The 11,802-nt window shown below is 39.6% G+C and overlaps 1 long non-coding RNA gene across 2 annotated transcripts in view; it reads right to left on the reverse strand.

Moving 5' to 3' along the window:
- Positions 1-8,275, reverse strand: part of LOC116560139 — a 22,170-nt gene extending 13,895 nt beyond the window's left edge. For both annotated transcript variants that reach the window (XR_004272815.1, XR_004272814.1), the window contains exon 1: positions 3,842-8,275. This is a non-coding gene — a long non-coding RNA (uncharacterized LOC116560139). The remainder of the gene's footprint in view (positions 1-3,841) is intronic.
- Between the last annotated feature and the right edge of the window lie 3,527 nt (positions 8,276-11,802).

The following is an 11,802-nucleotide window of genomic DNA, read 5'->3' on the forward strand; positions in this document are numbered from 1 at the left end:
GAAAGAAAGAAAGAAAAAGAGATGGCTAATCACAAACAACCCAAGGGCACAATGACCTCGCTCTGTTCCACAAGTAGCCCCCTCCAGTATAACCCTATAAAACTACCCTCAGCCCCTGCCTCTTTGAAAACAGCCCCTTCTCTGCTGTGCTGCCCATTGCATTCTAGCAATATATTGTCATACCTTCTCTAATAAATCTGCCTTTCTTTACCTATGGCTCTCATGGAAATACCTTTACTGCCTGTGGCACGTGTTCTAGCTAGTAGCTACCTGTGACATTCAATAAAATGCTTTATTAATATTTGTTGAGCTGTAGAGATCTGTATGTATATTTATAATATGGATAGATCATCAATCCTTCTTCCAATTCTTTTAGACCAAAATATCTGAAAATGAAGTTTTCCTAAGTCATTTGGCAGCAAGACCTAAATTAAATCCATTTGGTGACAATATTTAACCTGATCTGCCACAAAGGTATGTTGGGTATGTCTTCCCACTAGTGCAAATATTTATGTAACTCAAAATGTGAATTTTGATCAAATGTTAGTTTGATCATGGAGAGCTGATCCAGATTGGGGGTGTTACATCCAAGGTAAATCTATGCTATTTGCAATGGACCAAATGTTTTTGCCTCCCCTAAATTCATGTATTGAAACCCTAAATCCAATATGATTGTATTTGAGGTGGGGCCTTTGGGAGGTAATCAGATTACAAGGTTGGAGCCCTCATGAATGGGATAAGTGTCCTTGAAAGAAAAGGCCAGCTAGCTAGCTCTTTCCATCATGTGAGGTCACCGCAAGAAACCAGCCATCTATAGACCAGAACTTGACCCTGCTGGCACCCTGATCTCAGACTGCCAACCTCGAGAATTGTGAGAAGCAAATGTATGTTGTTTAAGCACCCAGTTTATGTTACTTTGTTACAGCAGCCTGAGCTAGACATTACCTTTCTAAAATGAAAACATTTTAAAACTCTGAAACACATTTGTTCCCACAGGTTTGAATTAGAAATAGTGACCTAGATTATTCTCATCTTTTCTGTTGGTGAAATTCTCCAGGGTATTTTGTCCACTGAACCAGCTTGAAAGCTGTTATTCTATTCCTTATAGTGATGTCTTTCTTACCTTCCCAGGCTGACATGGAACATCATTATTCTTCCTGCTGTCTATTATCAGTGAATTATGTCACTTTTCCATGTCCTTCTTAGTTATCTTGCTCTATTAGAAAAGAAGCCCTTATACTTAGATGTCACATTTTTGTAAGCCTTGCCTCATGTTTTTCTCTTTCTTTCAGCTTTTCTTATCATAGTCACACTTGGTTATACTGAAACGGGATAGTTCCCTTGACCTCTTTATAGGACTCGTGAAGGGGTTGGCTCATTTACTTAGCCCACAGCTCTCAACTCTTCACTGGAAGGGGAGCACACAGGTGAGCAGGTGGAGAGGCCAGGATGAGCACTTCTGGGCAACTAGTAGGAGCAGAACTCCATGCAGGCCCACAGCAGCATCTAGGGTTGCCCAAGACCCCTGGAGCCCCAGAAGGTGTGTATTACAGTGTACTCCTTTAGTTTTGCCATCTGTGGATGGCTTAAGTGTTAGATGGCTTGGTGGAGGGTCAGTGTGACAGCCTCTTATACCCACACCCAGGTTCTCGTCTGGCATCCAGGAGGAATCAGGTCACGCCAACTAATTGAAGATGGTAAATGTGGAGGAATTTATTGCCAATGAAAGTGGCTCTCAATGGGATGGCAAGGGGATGGAATGGGAAGGTAGTCTTCCCCTGGAGTTTGGCCATCCCCAGCCAAATTCTTCTCCAAGGTCCCCTGTCAAGCCGTCCCTCTGAGGTCAAACTGTTTCTCTCCAACGTCTGACTGCTTCTTCTCTTCTCTCCCTGCCACTCCACCATTCTGCCAATGGAACCTGGGATTTTTATGCGTATAGGGTGGGGGTGGGGTGGGACAGGGTGGTTTTAGAAAAGGCAACGTTCAGGCAGGAAACCAGGAATGTATGTTCTCAGATTGGGTAGCAGGTCCAGGCTGGAGGCTGGGGATCCGCCAGGGATCTTACCCTTTTCTTCCTAGTATTTCCCTAGTATTGCCTCCTGTCCATATCAATGTCACTCTTCTGTGTTCCTGCATAAAACCTCCCACTCCTGGACAAGTTCTGTTTGTATCTGAGCTAGTATAGAAATGTGGGCCTCTGAGGAGGATGTTGGCTTCCCATTTCCTCCTCATTGGATACTTTGTGATTTATTGCCAGAATTGTGAAAACAGCCAGATTAAAAAAAAAAAAAAATGCTCTGGCGTGATTTTTGCTGTGTCCTGTAGGTCTCTCTTTAGGGATATGTGATACAACATCAAAGGGAGACTTCATCAGCTTTTCTCTCTCACCCTCTATCTGCCCACCAAAAAAAGAAGTAAGATATTGAAACACATTGTATTAAACTAGGTTTTAAGCCTGTTTGGGAGTGACAGACCCTTTCATTAAATTGATGAAAGACTCCAAAAAGATAAGATTTTCGGAAAAAACTTCTACAAAAATAAGAAGAAATTGAAATTTCTGCAAATAATTTCAGGTTTCTCAGATACTCTCTGCTAAGCCCAGATTAAGAACTTCCATTATAGACCAGTGGTTCTCAAAGAGGCCCTTGTAACACTGAGAGAAATCTAACGTAACTGACTCCATCTTGATTCTAACCTCACAAGCTGACTACCTTTGCTCATCCCTGCATGTAGGCGAAGCTAACTATGGCAGGAATTTATAGTTCAAAGCAAGGATGATAATAGTTCCTTTCCAACACTAAGCTCCCGAGGAGGTAAGGAGGGTGCATGCACAAGTAACAATGTTATGCCAAGATTTATAGGAACACTGTCACCTGACCAAAGATAAATAAGTTTCACAACCTCCTTGAACTCCTGCTGATGCTCGGTGTCTGTGGTCATCAGTCACCTCCTGACTTTAATATCCCCTCGTTCCCTCTTCCTCAGCATAAAAAGAAGCTTGAGATGTATGCCTTTAAGACGGCTCTTTAAGACATTAGTCTATCTTCTTGGCTTGCTGGCTCTCCAAACTAATAAGTAAATTAAGTCTCCTAAAAAAGTCTCTTTCCTTGCTCCAACACCTTGTCTCTTGACTAACTGGCTTTGTGCAGTGAGCAATACCAGCTTTGGACAGGACTACATCCTGAGAGGCTCATCAGATCCTTGGGCAGTAATGTTCAAATTCTACACTATACTCCCCTCCCACGCTGAAACACAGGCCTTGCACCATCATCTGAGAAACCTTTTGAATAATGAGAAATGGATTTGACATGTGTTCTCAGTCTCATGTTACTCAAGGAAAATAATTCCCCTGGGTGGGCTACCCCTTTCATCTGAAATCTTTTTTCTATAAGAGAGTTACCATGGAAGAGAGGGTAATTGTCTGAGATAAATACCTATCAGGATTAATCTTGTCCTGGATTCAGACCTTTGTACTTAAGCTTCCTGGTCACTTGTGTCTTTAATTTCCTCCCTGTCCATTATTAAAGACTATTTAAAACTAAGATCTTCTCATATTTACTTTGGATTTTTTTCTATGTGCTCTACGGAGAAAAGCAACGAAGCAAGAGACTGGCTTCTGTCCACTCCTTACCTGAAAGAAATTTAAAATTCCTAGGGTACCCATGGATTTTAGGTTAATTCAGTTGATTAGCCCAGAATACAACCAATAAGGATCCCATAAGGATCCATGACTACAGCCCAAGACTGCGCCCCTCGCCGCAGCTAGCCATCATCTCAATCATAAGCCATCGTCTCAAACATGAAGACAGGGAAGGCTAGAGAGTAACTGGGAGCCTCATACCTGCCAAACCCCATGAGCAGAAAAACTCAGGATGGTGGCTCAGGAATTACATCTTCATATGTTGAGAGAAAGCCAACAGGAGATATAAAAATCTGATGACTTCTACCCTGGAAAAGAAATTGAAATTTGGTCAATGACCAGTTGTCGCTATGAAGCTCACTGCCCTTGATGCCTCTGAGTTCTACAGGCTCTTTCTGGACAAAATGTCCTCATGTTGCCCCCTCCTAACTCCTACCCTTCCCTGACAACGTTTCTCATCATTGCTTCTGTCGCCGGGTAAACTCCTGCTTGTTTTTCAACACATACCTCAAGAGGCAGTTTCTCTGTGAAACCTGCCCTCCCCTGGCAGAATTATACCCACCTTGTTCCTATAGTCATGTGAGTGCTAGAGCATTTAAACATGATATTATATTAGTGGCTATTTGTTTGCATTTCTTGGTCCACCCTCCTCACTAGATTATGAAGTTCTTGAGATTAGGGACTGTGTTTTATCCATGCCACATAACACCTAAAACAGTTCTGCCTGTGGCGCTAGCATTTGGTCATGGTGAAGCTTTATAACTGCAAATGCAGATATTAGGCTGGTGCAAAAGTAACTGTGGCTTTTCCATTGAAAGTAATGGCAAAAACTGCAATTACTTTTTCACCAAGCTAACATTAATATTTCAGACAGAGATCTCCAAGAATTCATGGATTATGACTTTTAGCTGAATTATGCATATGTTTTAGCATTAGTTGAGGGCTATATTTTTCAGGAAGCTCTCAGTTCTAATCACGAGGAGAGACAGATAAGCAAATTGTGATCATTATGATAGCATAATTAAATGTTAGAACAGAGGCATTTTGGGGGTGATGAAGATAGCTAGAACACTTTTTTCTAAATGTGTATTTAGACAGTCTTTGTCTGAAAACTTATGAGATTTTTTTTCCTGAAAGGCATGTGTGTGTGTGCACAAATGTGTGTGTCCATGTGGACTTGTCCACGCAGCACTCACAAGGAATGGAAGCAGGCCCAGATAAAGCAGGAGGGCAGGTGGGCCTGACCTTCTCTCTTTTCAGGCCACCATGAAGGAAAATGGAGAAGGCTTGACAGAACCCAGCATGAGCTAAACTGGGCCTCCTGCTTCCCTACCCCCAATTCAGGGTGGTATGTATTGTGAGAATGTATTATTGGACTACGAGGATTTTAAAGGACTGAGCTGAGCTGCTGAGGAAAAGTTTTGAAGTGGGTCAAGCAATAAAAGATTTTCTCAGATCCTTTTTTGAACTCAGGGCACTAAATCAATTGCAAATAATTGGCAGTTACTAGGCCCCACAGAGAGTCCAAGACCTATAAAACATACAGTGAAAGCCACCAGATTACAAACGTGGGGAGAAATTAGCTCGCCTAAATACCAGTGGAAGTTTGTACATCTGTAATGTTCTTCAGTGGAAATTCTGGGGACAATAAATCATTTCCTTACATTTTAGTTGAAGAATTATCTTTTACTTGTGTTACTCCTCTTCCATAAATATTACAGAATGGAATTCATGACCATTTCCATACAAATTCGAGATCACTTTTCAAAAATGAATTAACTGATAATCTCTGTCAGAACTGACAGTCTATGAGTCAGTTTAGAGAGTCTCCATACGATTGACTACCTCTAGTAAGCACCAAACTCAGACAAAGAGGTTTACTAAATGTTCACAAATAGTCAGGAGGGATGGCTCTAAACTGATCTAGACCATAGAAAAGAAAATCAGCACACTAAATTGCCCAATTCTATTTATTTGATATAATTATAACTAGGCAAACAACAATGTGCTTCAGCTAGCCTCAATAGGCAATGTGGCCCTGTGGCAAATATTTTAGTTATTTCTGAGCAATGTGATAACTTCGGTTGCTCTGGGACACAGACACACAAACCTGAGCTAACAAGGCTCATGTGAGTGGTGTTCTGGGGTTTTAGGGGGAGATCAGAGACTCGGGGTGAAGAGAGCCACAGTTTCCGTTCTTTGCTGTGTTCGTAGTTGTTATTTTTAAATCGAGTCTCTTTGATCTGATGTATATTAGCATTTCATGCTCCCTCAAATCAATATTCTGTTTCATGTGGGGATTTTGAGTCATTTTTGTACTTTCTGTTTTAAAGTTCCATAAACCCCAATAAATAAGAATTCTGATTGCCTACTTCTGGGGAGGGAAGACTTCTCTTTACTGTGAATATAAATCCTGTTCATTTCTACTGATTGATGCCTGGACTTTAGAACTTGACCATGTAGAGACTTCCTGACCCCTTAAGGCTGAGAGCGTGGCAGACCCTGCCTAATCAATAGTGTTCATAAAGTATTTATTTGTCTCATGGAACAAAACACCTCTTTTAAGAAGAACTTTATATCCTTATCTATATGTATTCTCAGCACATTTTCCCTGAGTTGGACATTTTCTCTTAAAAATTCCTGTTTAAGTTTACCTGAAAGAACTCCCTTTAGACTCCCAATTCCCTGGACTAAATCTGTTTTTTGATAATAATGTTTCCATTAAGAATTTGGTACCCATAATCTGTTCAAAGAGCATTATGATTTTTTTCCCAAAGTTCTATTAGAAAATATACTTTGAGAGCTTCTTGACTAATTTTTCAAAAAGTAAAACTAAGAGGACAGATACTAAGTGAAGCATTCCTTCCCAAATAGGTATCAAAAGTATAAAGTTAATGCATTTCTGAGTTCTAGGTCTCACCAGGCTCTGACTACAAAATAAGGACTTTATGGGACAAGTTCCACTGGCTTAATGCCAGAAATTGGTGCTTCTGCAAAGCATCCCACCTTCTGAATTCCTCAGAGGGCTGTCCCAGATATTTTCAGGTAGTGACCTGCTGCGTCTCCACCAGGAGGCATTAAAGCACGGTGGCTGAGGGCTTGGGCATTGAAGTCAGACAAATGGGGTTTAAATCCCACCTCTTTCACTTCTTAACTTTATAACCGCATTATGTTTCAGTTTACCTATCTTTAAACTGATACAATAACATCATACACACACACGCGCACACACACACACACACGTATATATGTTAATAGGAGAATACACGTACAGTGTTTTATCATTGTCTCAGCACATAGCACCACTTCTGTCAAATGGGAGGCTTGTGGCTGCAAGAAACACAAAACCCAACTGGGGATGGCTTAAACATGATGAGGATGGATTCTTTCATTTAACAAGGAGTCTCAAGGTGGAGTGGCTCCAGGACAGTTTCATTCAGTGACTCAGCAATGTCATAGGCACTTCTTTTCCCACGCTGCATCTCCACCATGACAGAGTTTCTCACATAGGCTTCTATGTGAGAGATTTACACATATCATTCAGATAAGAAATTGTCCAGAAGGAGAAAACAGTCCATCTTTTACTACAGCTTGCTTTATAAGGTGAAGAAATTTTTCTCCAAAACACCCTTCTCCACAGAACTCTCTGTTTCTCATTGGCTAGAATTGCACCACAAATCCATGCCTAAGATAGTTACTGGCAAGGAGACTAGATTTGCAGTGATTGACATAAATTAACCAAGATTTACATCAATCTAGGAATAAGATCACTTCCCCCAGGAATATGTACCCTCCGATGTTGGGAGAAAAAGCAACACAGGAGACTGGTATCTGAATCCCACCTAGAAAATTTACGTTGAGAGACAGGCTTGCTTACTACTCTGATGGCATGGACAAAGGGTTTGCTATCATGTTGGGATTAGACAGCATTGCCAGAGTTAGTGGGCCAAGAATGCATGTTTTCTGGAGACAAAATATAAACCACACATGAGAGCCATTTGGCAGTGGCTAAATTGGTGCTCTCCAATAGGATTGCATGAAGAAGGAATAAGGACTCAGCAGAAAGAAGCTAGAGATATTACTGGATCCTTGGAGCTGAGTAAAGAATATCTGATAAGCCAGAGACTGGTGTTTCGTCCATATCAAGGGAACATAGGTGAGAAAACCTGAGCAAGAGATTTCACGAGAAAACCCTCAAGAGTATCCATGAAGGAAAAATTCATTTTTACATGTCTGCTAGACCCAGAGAGCCTGAAGCCATCGTATGACAACAGAAGTCAAATTAGAATTCTCTTGCTTCCTTTACTTCCCTTTTCTGCTACTCCAGTCCTGGAGGTGTCTGAAACCTCAATTAGCAAGCGAGAAGAGAAACAGTGGACAAAGAAGAAAGAAGATGTCAGCCACACTCACCCAGGTGTCGAATCTGCCTCAGGTCTTAACCTGTGAACAGCATGTGGCTCTAAATCATTATGAAATGGAAAGTTTAGTTTTTATCTGGGACTGCACATTCTTTTTTACCCCCTTAAGACGTTTCGCTCTTTTGCCTAGGCTGGAGTGAATTGGTGTGATCTCAGCTCACTGCAACCTCTGCCCTCTGCGTTCAAGCGATTTTCCTGCCTCAGCCTCCCAAGTAGTTGGAATTATAGGCACCTGCCACCACACCTGGCTAATTTGTTCATATTTTTAGTAGGGGTTTCACCATGTTGGCCAGGCTGGTCTCGAACTCCTGACCTCTGGTGATCCACCCGCCTAGGCCTCCCAAAGTATTAGGATTATAGGAGTGAGCCACTGTGCCTGGCCTGGGACTGCATATTCTAAAAGGTAATTTGAGACTGCTGCATAACTTACAGTGCCCAGAGTAATAATGAGGTCCACTTAATTTTTTCTCTAGAAGCAAGGGCAGAACGATTAAAAGTAATTGCAGTTTTTGCCATTACTTTCAATGTATACATATATGCATATTATATATACATTACTCTATATTATTAAATCTATAGTAATTAATTATATATACTATTACTTTTATTGCAAAAACACAATTCAGTTTGCACCAACCTAATATACCACATACATAATTATCTAGTAATTATATACTATGTATATTTACATATTACAATGTATACTATACATACATATTACATATATGTGTATACATACTATAAAATATACATATTACATATATGTATATATAACATATAATTAAATACATACTATATATTTACCTATTACTATATATATTACATATATGTATACACTATAAAATATATACTATACATATTACATATATTTGTATACATATTACTATATATAATTAAAGATTTATGTAGAAATATATAGCATACATAAATATATACTATATATTTAATTACATATGCATATATACTATAATTATACTATATAATTACACATATACTATACATAAACATAAATTATAAATTATATATATTTAATTATATACCAATATATAATTAAATGTATAATTAAATCTATATTAATATATTTTGCATTAATATTAAAATTAATTATATAGTATAAAATTATATAAAATAATTACAGATTATATAATATTAAATATATATGTATAGTTATGGATAACTAAGAACAACAGATAGATGTAAAAACTATGTATTTAATATATGTAATAACTGTATATACATGTATATATATGTATATTCATATAAACAGGCAATTAAGTGCAATAATTAAAACAGCATTGGCTAAGAAAAAGATACAAAGATCAATGAAACAGAAAAGGAAATCTTGAAACCGGAGACATAAAAATAGGAACAATCAACATAGGAAGTGGATGAATAGAGAGTAGAGGTTCTGGAATTGAACCTTGAGGCAGTCCAATATTGAAAAGAGATGAGAATAAGGGACCAAAAAGGAGTCACCATTGTTGTAGACGGGAAACTGCAGTGTCCTGGAAGCCAAGTGAAGAAGGTGCTGCAGCAAGGGGATGATCAGCTGAGTTACGCACTGCTGATGGGCCGAGTAAGATGAGAACTAAGAACTCTTACTGGTTTTAGTAACATGAGATCATTGATGCTCTTGACAAGGGCAGTTTCAGTAGAGTGGTGAGATCAATGTCCTGACTGGGGTGAGTTCAAGAAAAAATGGTAATAATCGATGACGGTAAGGGCAGCCATCTCTTTTGATGAGTTTTGCTATAAAATGGAGCAGAGAAATAGGCAGTAACTGGAGGGGAAAATGGGGTCAAAATGGTTCATACTGGTTAACAGCATATTAGTATGCTGATGGGATAGACCTATTTGGATGGGAAAAAAAATGGTGCAGGAGAGAACAAAATGAAGCAGTGCCCTCGGAGAGACGTCAAATGAAGAATGAAATTAAGGACTAAACACTGACATTTTTTTCCTACCTTGCCCAAATTCCTACCTAAGGGGCCTCAGGGGTCACATTCTGCAAGCCATAAAGTCTCATCAGAGGGGTTTTATTTAACCCCGTATTAGGTGGCCTGCTTTCTAACCTGGCTCTGGCACAACATCACATAACAAATAAGGAAATAAGTAAAAATGTATTCACCCCAAATATTTTTTTTGTCGTATCTTTTTTCTTTCTTTGAGATGGAGTCTCACTCTGTCGGCCAGACTGGAGTGCAGTGGGTGCAATCTCGGCGTACTGCAACCTCCGCCTCCAGGTTCAAGTAATTCTCCTGTCTCGGTCTCCTGAGTAGCTGGCACTACAGGCACGTACCGCCATGCCCAGCTAATCTTTTACATACTTAGTAGAGACTGGGTTTCACCACGTTGGCCAGAATGGTCTCAATCTTCTGACCTCGTGATTCACCTGCCTTGGCCTCCTAAAGTGCTGGGATTACAGGTGTGAGCCACCACACCCAGCCTTCTTGTCATATCTTGAAATTGCCCTGCAAAGTGGTCTCTTGTGGGAAAAATCTACATTCTGTAGAGAATCCTCTTTTTACTTTTTTATTTAGTTTTTATTTCCAGATCCAGGAGATAATCAACTAAAAGTCAGCCACCCTTTTGGGTTCAATAAGAAAACATTTTACAAGCCTACTCTTTCTGAAGCCTGCTAGCTAAAATCTTCCTCTGTACAATAAAACTTTGGTCTTTACAATTCTTTATCTTAACTCAAACGTTTCCTTTCTATTGATCTCAGGTCCTTAGACAAACTCAACCAATTGTCAATCAGAAAATTTTAAATTTATCTGTGGCCTGGAAGCACCTGCTTCAAGTTGTCCTGCTTTTCTAAACCAATGTTAGATGTATTTGATTAATGTCTCATGTCTCCAAAAACCATATAAAATCAGGCTGTGCCCTACTCACCTTGAGCAACATGTTCTCAGGACCTCCTGATGGTTGTGTCACTGGCCATGGTAACTCATATTTGGCTCAGAATAAATCTCTTCAAATATTTTACAGAGTTGAACTCTTTTTTGTTGACACCATCTAGTTCACAAATAGAGCATTGGCTTCAAGGAGACAGCTACAGGAGCAAAGGCAGATCATATAAACATAAATTGGTAGGTTGGAGCTTGTGAAAAGATCTTTAATTCTGCATTTTCTCAGAGAAATAGGAAGGTCCTCCGCTGACAGTAGGGATAGGGAGATGTGTGTATTTTAAGGAGAAATTTTGAAATAGTTCAAGAGAATCAATAAAGGCACTAGAAAAAATGTAGTATAACTACCAGCAGCACTAAAGGTCTACCTGTCAAAAAATATGAAACATTTAGTAGCCCAGCCTATATGACTTCAACATAGCAGTAATAAACTCTGATGTAAACAAATATTTAAAATTTTTTTTCAGACGGAGTCTCACTCTGTCGTCTAGCAATCGCAGCTCACTGCAACCTCTGCCTCCTGGGTTCAAGGGATTCGCCCACCTCAGCCTCCTGAGTAGCTGGGACCACAGGTGTACACCGCCGCACTTGGCTAATTTTTCTATTTTTCATAGAGATGGAGTTTCACCATGTTGATCAGGCTGGTCTCGAACTCCTGATCAAATGATCCACCTGCCTCGGCTTTCCAAAATGCTGGGATTACAGTAAATGCAAGCCTCCATGTCCAGCCTGAAAAATTAATTTTTAAAGTATATAGATTAAGTGGAGTGTAATGCAGAAGTCCTAAATACATTTCCAACAGGATATTTTTAAGAATGTGTTAATTATAAATACTCAT

Source organism: Sapajus apella, unplaced genomic scaffold (genome assembly GCF_009761245.1).
Source record: "Sapajus apella isolate SASKATOON/1434 unplaced genomic scaffold, GSC_monkey_1.0 scaffold25, whole genome shotgun sequence".
Lineage (NCBI taxonomy): Eukaryota > Metazoa > Chordata > Mammalia > Primates > Cebidae > Sapajus > Sapajus apella.